This window comes from Papaver somniferum, chromosome 10 (assembly GCF_003573695.1).
Source record: "Papaver somniferum cultivar HN1 chromosome 10, ASM357369v1, whole genome shotgun sequence".
Taxonomy (NCBI): domain Eukaryota; kingdom Viridiplantae; phylum Streptophyta; class Magnoliopsida; order Ranunculales; family Papaveraceae; genus Papaver; species Papaver somniferum.
This window is the reverse complement of record NC_039367.1, coordinates 30951594-30959716: the sequence shown is the minus strand read 5'-3', so window position 1 is coordinate 30959716 and position 8123 is coordinate 30951594. Positions and strand designations below refer to the sequence as shown.

General features: G+C 35.9%; 1 long non-coding RNA gene across 2 annotated transcripts; it reads left to right on the top strand.

Moving 5' to 3' along the window:
- The first annotated feature begins 3124 nt into the window (after positions 1–3124).
- On the top strand, positions 3125–6026 carry LOC113317655. Of its 2 annotated transcripts, XR_003343813.1 has the most exons (5): positions 3125–3230; positions 3374–3555; positions 3865–3912; positions 4392–4449; positions 4992–6026. It is a non-coding gene; the product is annotated as an uncharacterized LOC113317655 (long non-coding RNA). The 2 variants fall into 2 exon arrangements; XR_003343814.1 differs by lacking the exon at positions 3865–3912.
- The last annotated feature ends 2097 nt before the right edge of the window (positions 6027–8123 follow it).

Sequence of the window (8123 nt, the reverse complement as noted above, 5' to 3'; positions counted from 1 at the left end):
CAAGCTCAACCACTCAAAAAAGAAAAAGAGAGAAAAAGAAAACTATATACAAATTACTACAAATTAATAGAAAAAGAGAAGAGTGCAGTGAGGATCCGAAATGAAGAGGGTGCCCCAGCTAAGTAGGGCTGCACAAAACCGAACCAGAACCGAAACCAAATAATTTAAACCGAACCGAACCGAAACCATATCCCAATGGTTCGTTTATGGTTGTCAGTCCCAAAAAACCGACAGTATCGGTTTCAGTTTAGGTTTCCTCCAAAAATCGAACCGAAAACCATATGGTTAACCGATTGTTACTGGCCATACCTATTGACATTATTACTCTATTAGTGGCTATGCGTGAATGGCAGAATGGGTGCATGAGTTGATTGAAACCTTTTCTTCTTTTTTTTTTAATGTGCAGACTTTGGAAGCTTGCAACTCGCAAGAACAACGATGATCTTTATCGAATCTGTTGGAGTTTTTGCTTTTGTTTTAGCTTTTGTATTAGTATTAAATCTCATGCCTTCAAAAGTAAAAACTTAGCAGGTGGAATTTTGTCTTGCTGGCACTTTTTATTGAAAATTTAACCTGTCGGATATGAGAAACTGACCAAAATAAAAGATTGTTTATAAATCATTTGGTTAACCAAAAACCGTCTGGTTTTTAACCAAACCGAGTAGAAACCTAACCGAGTGAAACCGAATAGGTTATATGGGTTCATTGGTTTTTTAATATTGAAAAACCGAATATTATGGTTTCGGTTTTGGTTTTGCCAAAAACCGATGAAAACCGAACCATGTGCAGCCCTACAGCTAAGCATAACTCCTATGTCCGCGGCCCAACATTTTTTTTTTGGCAAATATTAAAAACATGACAAACATTTTTACTGAGTAGGTTGTCGAATCCATTACCGCTGAGTAGTTTTGATATGCTTTTTTTTTTCCTCGACAAAGATAATAATATTGAAGAACACACAAACCGCGTGCATGCGAATACAACTAAAAAAGCGCAAAAGATCAAAACAAAAAGTTTTGATAGGATAATTTCCAACTGGATGATAGTTTTGTTCAGTTCTGGATTTCGCCTCAATCCTATGATGTACAGTTGAAACTCTATAAATTAATGTTGTCGGGATTATCAAAAATTATTAATTAACCGATGAATTAATAAGTATTAATTTATATATTAATTAATATCTTATTAACTTATAGATAAGTTTATTATCAAATAATTAGTTTCTATATAAAATGCATTATCGTCGTCGATTTTATAGAGGTCTTCTGGAGGGCTATGAATTAGGGACATCAAATCCAGAAAAAGTAAATGTGTTAGATGCAATGAATCTTGCAATTTCAGCATGGACTATCGATGTTCGTACAAGTACTCTTGCAAACTTCTTTCGTCATTGTAAACTTCGATCAATAGATAACGCAAGTTTGGACTATTTGGATGGACAGTTTGACAGTGAAATGACTCAAGACTTGTGAAATTTGATTGAAAATTTGGGTTATTGCAATTCAATGAATGTCGAAGATGTCTTAAATTATCCGGAAGAAAATGAAGTTACGCAGTTGTTGACTGATGGAGAATAATTGAGAGCGTCATGGGAAATGATAAAGATGTGGAAGATGATAATGAAAGTTTTACACTAGATCCCCCTTCACAAAACAAGGCTATGAAAGCGGCAATCACATTGATAATTTCTTGCTGAGCTATGAGAGAACAAAACCAAATATTCTTACGATGATAAGAAAAATTAGAGATGAGATTCAATGTGATATTGATTTTAGCAAAAAACAGAAGAGAATTGAATCATTTTTCAAAATGTCTTCGTAGATCATTAATGTATTGAATATATATAATGCATTATTAATTTATATTTCACATGGATCTACATAGGTAATAAAAATGTATTATTTGATAATTTTAACGAATTATTAATTTGACACGTCGTCCCCGACTCAAAACCCGTCAAAAATATTATCTAAGAGAATTTATTAAATAATCGAGTACTCCCTCCGTTCTTTTTTAATATGCCAGTTTCTTAATTGGGAAAATCAAATGTTACTTTAATTTTTTGGGACCACTTTTCTCTTAACTTCTTTTGGTGATAAGCATCATGTGGAGCACTTTACTTTACTTCTTTTGCTAACAAGTGTCACGAGGACTATTTCACTTCACTTCTTTTATTGACAAGTGTCATGTGACCATTTTTAATGATTAATTCTTTTAATTTTCTTAAAAACAAAACCGGTCTATTAAAAAGTAACGGAGAGAGTAATTAAAGGAGTTTGTGCTCTATTCCCGTACACAATATTCGTGTGTACCAAGGTTAACCTAGCGAGATTTGAGTAGCTAAGAGCAACCACAGTCACGACCAAATTTGGGTACTAAACCCAAATGTGGTCCTAGAGAGTGCCACAGTGGTGAGGAGTAAACCCAAATTTGGTCGCCAAATTTAGGGTTTGAGACCAAATGTGGTCGTCTGTCCAGACTAAAGAAGATATAGTGGGACGGAAGTATTAGGAGCGTATGAAACCAGGCGTAAGTTTAATCACCGTATGCAATCAGGCGAGCATATAAACACCGTATGAGTCAGGCGCATGTATAAACTCCGCCCCTTCAAACGCATCTAATACATCCGCCCAATATCAGGCGTAGTTTTATTGTGCGTCTGGATTCATACGAGGCGTATGTATAATTAACTTTCTATCTCCGTCCCGCCCAGACGCATTTTCTATCTCCGTCCCGTGTCCGGCGTCAATTATACATACGCCTCAATCAAGCATGCATTATACCTCCGTTTCACTCAGACGGTTATTATAAACACGCTTCATCAACAAACGTTGGTATAAGGTCCGTCCAGAATCAAGCGTTGATATAAATTCCGTCCGACTATATTTTAGTCGCTTGCCGCTGTGGTTCACCTCAAAAAAAACTAAATTTATTTGGCTTTTAGTATGGGATTTGGTATTTAGTGCGGCTCATGATTGTGGTTGCTCTAAGTATGGAATGACAAAATAAACAGTAAGCAGATGCACACGTTTGTAGTTGTGGTGGGCCGTGGCTCTCAGTTTGGTGACACGTGGAGAGTTTTAGAAGTTTCATTTTTTTGGTGTAGTACTAGTGAGCGAGTTTGTCTCGGGGTAATTACTTTCTCTAGACGATTTAGCATCATCATCCTCTCTCTTTCTCTAGACGATTTCCCCAACTTTTCTCTTCATTTCCCGCCATTAATTCTTCAGGTAATTACTTTACTTCCCTTTCCTTTTTCAATTAACCATTCGAATCTCCTTTTCAAAATTGGGGATGTCTGTTCTTGTAAAATTTTGATTGATGTTTCTGTTATCTTTGGGGCTCTTTTAATTGATGATTGGTAATCAATTAGGGTAATGAAAGATAAAACGCAGCAGAAGGTAGTAGTCTTGTAGATATGGAAGATGCTTGCTGAGAAGACGATGAATATCGAATTGCGTTGTTTAGAGAACAAAGCAAGAAACTCCGGATTCCAGTTCCTCCTGTTTCTGATGAGGAGGAAGAAGATCTTAATTGTAGCGGCCTTTCAGTCAGGTCGGCTTCTTTTACTTGTATTGTTAGATTAGAACTTAGATTGTGGTTTTTCAAATTTATCAAACATATGAAATCATTTGATTCATTTTGATGCGGAATTAAGCTGACTGTTAAAAAATATGTGCTATGATATTGTATCAAATGAAATATGATTCTGATTTGTGGGGATTCCTCAAGTCTTAACTGGTTTAGTTTTGAAGCTGAAAAGGCATATAGAGATTAGTGATTAGGTTAGTGGGGAAACGAATTTTGTATGATGGGATTGCTTTTGCTTTGCTTCATTCTAGATAAATTGGTGGTTTTGTATAGGAGAATTGGTGGTCAAGGCGAGCAAAGGGTGGTTGGACTTCTGAAGAGGTGAGACTTCTTGTGAATGAGCTTCTAGTAGTTCTCATCCACCGTCCAAACTTAGAAATTGTTAGCCGAGCAATGCAGTTTTCTTGAGAAACTCAATGTTGATATCTACTGATTACATAGTTAATGCTATTTGGGATTCTAATTATGCCTTTTGGGGTAAGCTCTTTAAGCTTTTTGTCCTGTAATCCGCTGGCCAATTTTGAAATTGTTAGCTTGGAGTACATAGTTTTTTCTGTATTTTATACAGGTCAAGATTATAGTACGACTCACTTTTGAACAGATTTATAGACGCAGTTTATTCCGTTGGATGATATTCATATTACGGGGATTGTGTTATTTCATTTATATGCAGCATGGATGTGCTTGAATTCATTGTTGTTTCCTAACTGTCTGTTTAATTTATCTTCCTTTCTACTCATATTTTTCGGTTGGCATCGTTACAATAAGTAATGTTCTAACATCTAGAAATATCACCACAGGATGAGAAGTTGCGGAAAGCTGGTGAATCTTTTAAGGACAAAATTTGGAAGCAAATAGGTTGGTCTGTTTTTTGTTTATTCATCTGTTTTTGTAGTATATCTGAAGCTGTGTTAGTTCACAAGACGTAGAAAAATAGACTAACAAAGCATTTTAGTGGGAGATGTAAATACATGTAGACACGTATGTATGTTGAACTCTTACAACGCCATTTTCCTGTCAGTCCTTTCCAGTTACGAAGCTTTTTATTAGTTCAAGTTTACAAAAGATTTTTTTTTTTTAATTCGTTAATTTTTACCATTTAAAGAAGATCTGGTTGAATTGCCCTAATGGATTAGTTCCGATTCGGCAGTTTTAGATGCTGAATTGTTAACATATGGGGTGGTAAAATTGATCATCTATCTATGCAGCTGCTAATTTACTTCATAGAAGAGAAGTGCAATGTCTGCATCGATGGAAAAGGTTTGATACCAAATCCAGACCTGGTTAAGGGACAATGGAATGGACCCTATATGTTTGACACTAAATCCGTTCTTTGGTTCTAACAGTTCTCATGTAGTTTCCAATTAAACTTACATCTTGCTTTCTCACGTTTCTTTCAGGAAGATGATAAAATCTTGGAGTTGGTCTATGGACCCTCAAAATGGTCTGTTATAACAAAAGAGATGCCAGGTCGCATAGGAAAGCAATGCTGAGAAAGGTAACCATAATAATATAGCAACTGTATCCAGTAATTTTGATGGTCTTGAATGCGGACAACTGGCATCAGAACATAAGTTCAGTGTAACAAATTAAACTCGCAACCAAACTTGGTCAGACATAGAAGCAAAGCAGCAAAGCAGAAGCTGATGATCCAGAGAAAAGCATTGCTGGAACACCACTACCAATTGCCGTTCCAGTCATTAGTTCTTTTCAGAATGAAATATTGGACTTATTTCACCTACCTTTTACTGCTAATTGCTTTTCAGTCACTACCTTCATATCAGAAAAAGAGAGAAGCTAGTGGTACTCTGAATTGGAATGAGCAAACATATGTGGTAAAAGATGAAAAGACAGGAGTTTGCATTCACAAGAAAGAATGAAAGATGGAACGAAAAAAACTGATAATAGTGAAGAAGTGCCTGGTTCAGAGGATGTGATTTGAAAGAGTGACAATTCTGCTTGCCGTGGTAATGGCACTGTTAGCGGTTTTACACCAGGAGGCTCGTCCATACAGATGGGTGGTTTTATTCTTGGAAGGCTTATTTTTATTGATCAAGGCTGATGTGGTCGAAGAAACTGGATACAGATGAGCTTACAAATGAGGTACGAAATGGAGAGAGGTTAAAACCCAAATGAAGGAAAAAGAACTGAAGAATGACAATTCTGCTTGTCATGGTAATAGCGGCATTAGACTGTTTTATTTGATGCCAATAGCATTCATAGTAGCCAATCCAAATCAATGGATTCAGCCTCATGTCAGCACGGGTTGTTCACGAGGAGTGAAGATGGCTTGACCTAATTAGATATACTGTGAGTACTTTCTGGAAATATTGTATAGCTCTGGTAGTATAAGGCCCTCTAGGGTATTAAAATCTACTGTATTGTACTATTTGATTTAATTTTCCAATCTAAAGTTAATCATTTTTGTTTCCTCTTTTCCACTCTGAATTAGCTGTTTCTTGTACATCTTGAAGATAAAGGGTGAAGATATCTCTGTATAGCAACTTAAACCTCGATACGTAATATTTCGTAATTGGAACACTAATCTGCAGCGACTAACAAATCAACTGCACATTTGATCATCGGTTGCGCTGTCCAAAATATGTTAACTTGTATAAGCAAGCAGTCTCTACGCAAACTAGTTACAAGTTTCTCAATTCTAATTAGGTAACAGCAAAATTCAATAAATGATCACTCACTTAAGCAATTTAATAACAAGATTCACAAATGGAAACCAGTAAGTTATTTATTCAAGAGAATACTCAAATTCAACAGTAGTTCAAGAAAAAACTTCGAAAATCTTAATTCAAACAATCCAAGAAAAAACTCGGCAAAAAAAGAAGTCTTGTGAAAAGAAAAATACTCAAATGCTCTTAACTTCAGCCCAAAAACTCTTTCAGCACCAATTTCTTCCTTCCTGCCAAGACCAAAAAGAATCCAAGTTAATAAAGATAAAAACCCACATGCAGTGCAAGCTAGTTTAAGAGTTTAGAAACAGGAGTTCATTCGCTATGAGTCAGATTAAGATACAAATAATGACAAGTTAATTTACTTCAAAAGAAAACCAAAATGTGATCGTTCTGCTTACCATTTGCTATCTCCCTACATAAGTGCCAGAGCCGAGTTATACTAGGCTCTCAAAATGATTCTCAACATGATGCAAGCTTCTTAAACCGTTAATCTTTGGTCTTCTAACTCTCGCCTGCTTCGGCTCATATAAAAATAAATCATGTTCAGCACATATTAGATACTTATGGTCATCATCATTCTTGAAAGACCACATCAGACTTATTAAGCAACGGTCCCTAATCTGCTCCTTCATAGTGGAAAATTGTTTTGTCCAAGAATCCTGCACTCCATAATCCTGCATTACCCACATATCAAGTTTAGAATCGTCATGAAAAAGTACACAAAGACGCCCTTCCAGCACTCCCAGACTCCTAAAGTTGTGTTCATTCTCCAAAGGTTCTTTCGCTAATTGCATTTCGTGGAATCTTTCGTTGCTGACATCCAAAGAGATTATGACTTTAGATCTCTCCACAACTTGGGTATCAGTTATCTTGCATGACCAACCTAACCAATGAAGATTCCCATTGGCAAGCACCCCCAACTTTTTTCTCATTATGAAAGCAATAAGTTATGTCTTGATTACTTGTCCAAGAATTCGATCCTAGCGTATACACTTCAACTAAACAAAAAATACTACCAGCAGGTATCTGTATAACCTTAAATAATTTGTAGTCATCAATGGTAGAATCATAACCAAAAGCATAAGCTGTCTCATCTTCTATTTTTTCATCTGGTATAACCTTATACGCTTTGGTACATGGATTCCAAACACAAAGAAAATCCTTGAAAACCATATCTGAAACCCGCATGCAAACCAGACCATGGCAACAACCTAGCAAGACAATATCCTGACCTAATAATCTGAATGGATAATCATATTCTATAGTATTTCTAACGACCATACCATTTCTGGCAAATCGGGATGATAGTGCATCATAAGCTACAGAACAAATAACCATGGGATATGAGGTTATAATTTTTTTTCTCAATTATAAGGTTATTAAGGTGTGCTTTAATGAAACTATGGCTGGAGATTGTTGAGTTCCAAGATTTACAAACACACTTACATGATAATAGTGATTTTGCTGGTAACCATAATAGGATATCAAGGTAAAGTTCATCTGGAATGCTTGACATTGCTTCTCCTTGCACTTCCGATGTCTTTCTTTCGTGGAGATTCAGAAGAGAATCGTTAGAAAATTTCTGCCGCAGCTTTTAAGTTTGGATGATATATTAGTTGAATATCTTAGCTTTGGGTTTTGGGTTTTGGTATCAGTTGAATAGGAAAGTTGTAGCTGGCAGTTGACTTACGTGGTCAATTGCACCATGTGTTTGATTAAAAAAGAAAAAAAAAAGGTAAAGCCTGAAAAGGCATTCAAATTTTAATCTGAACCCAATTTGCAGTATGATGATATTCAATCGGGACTGACGACTTCACAAACATGCATTATTAGTAGCTAGCA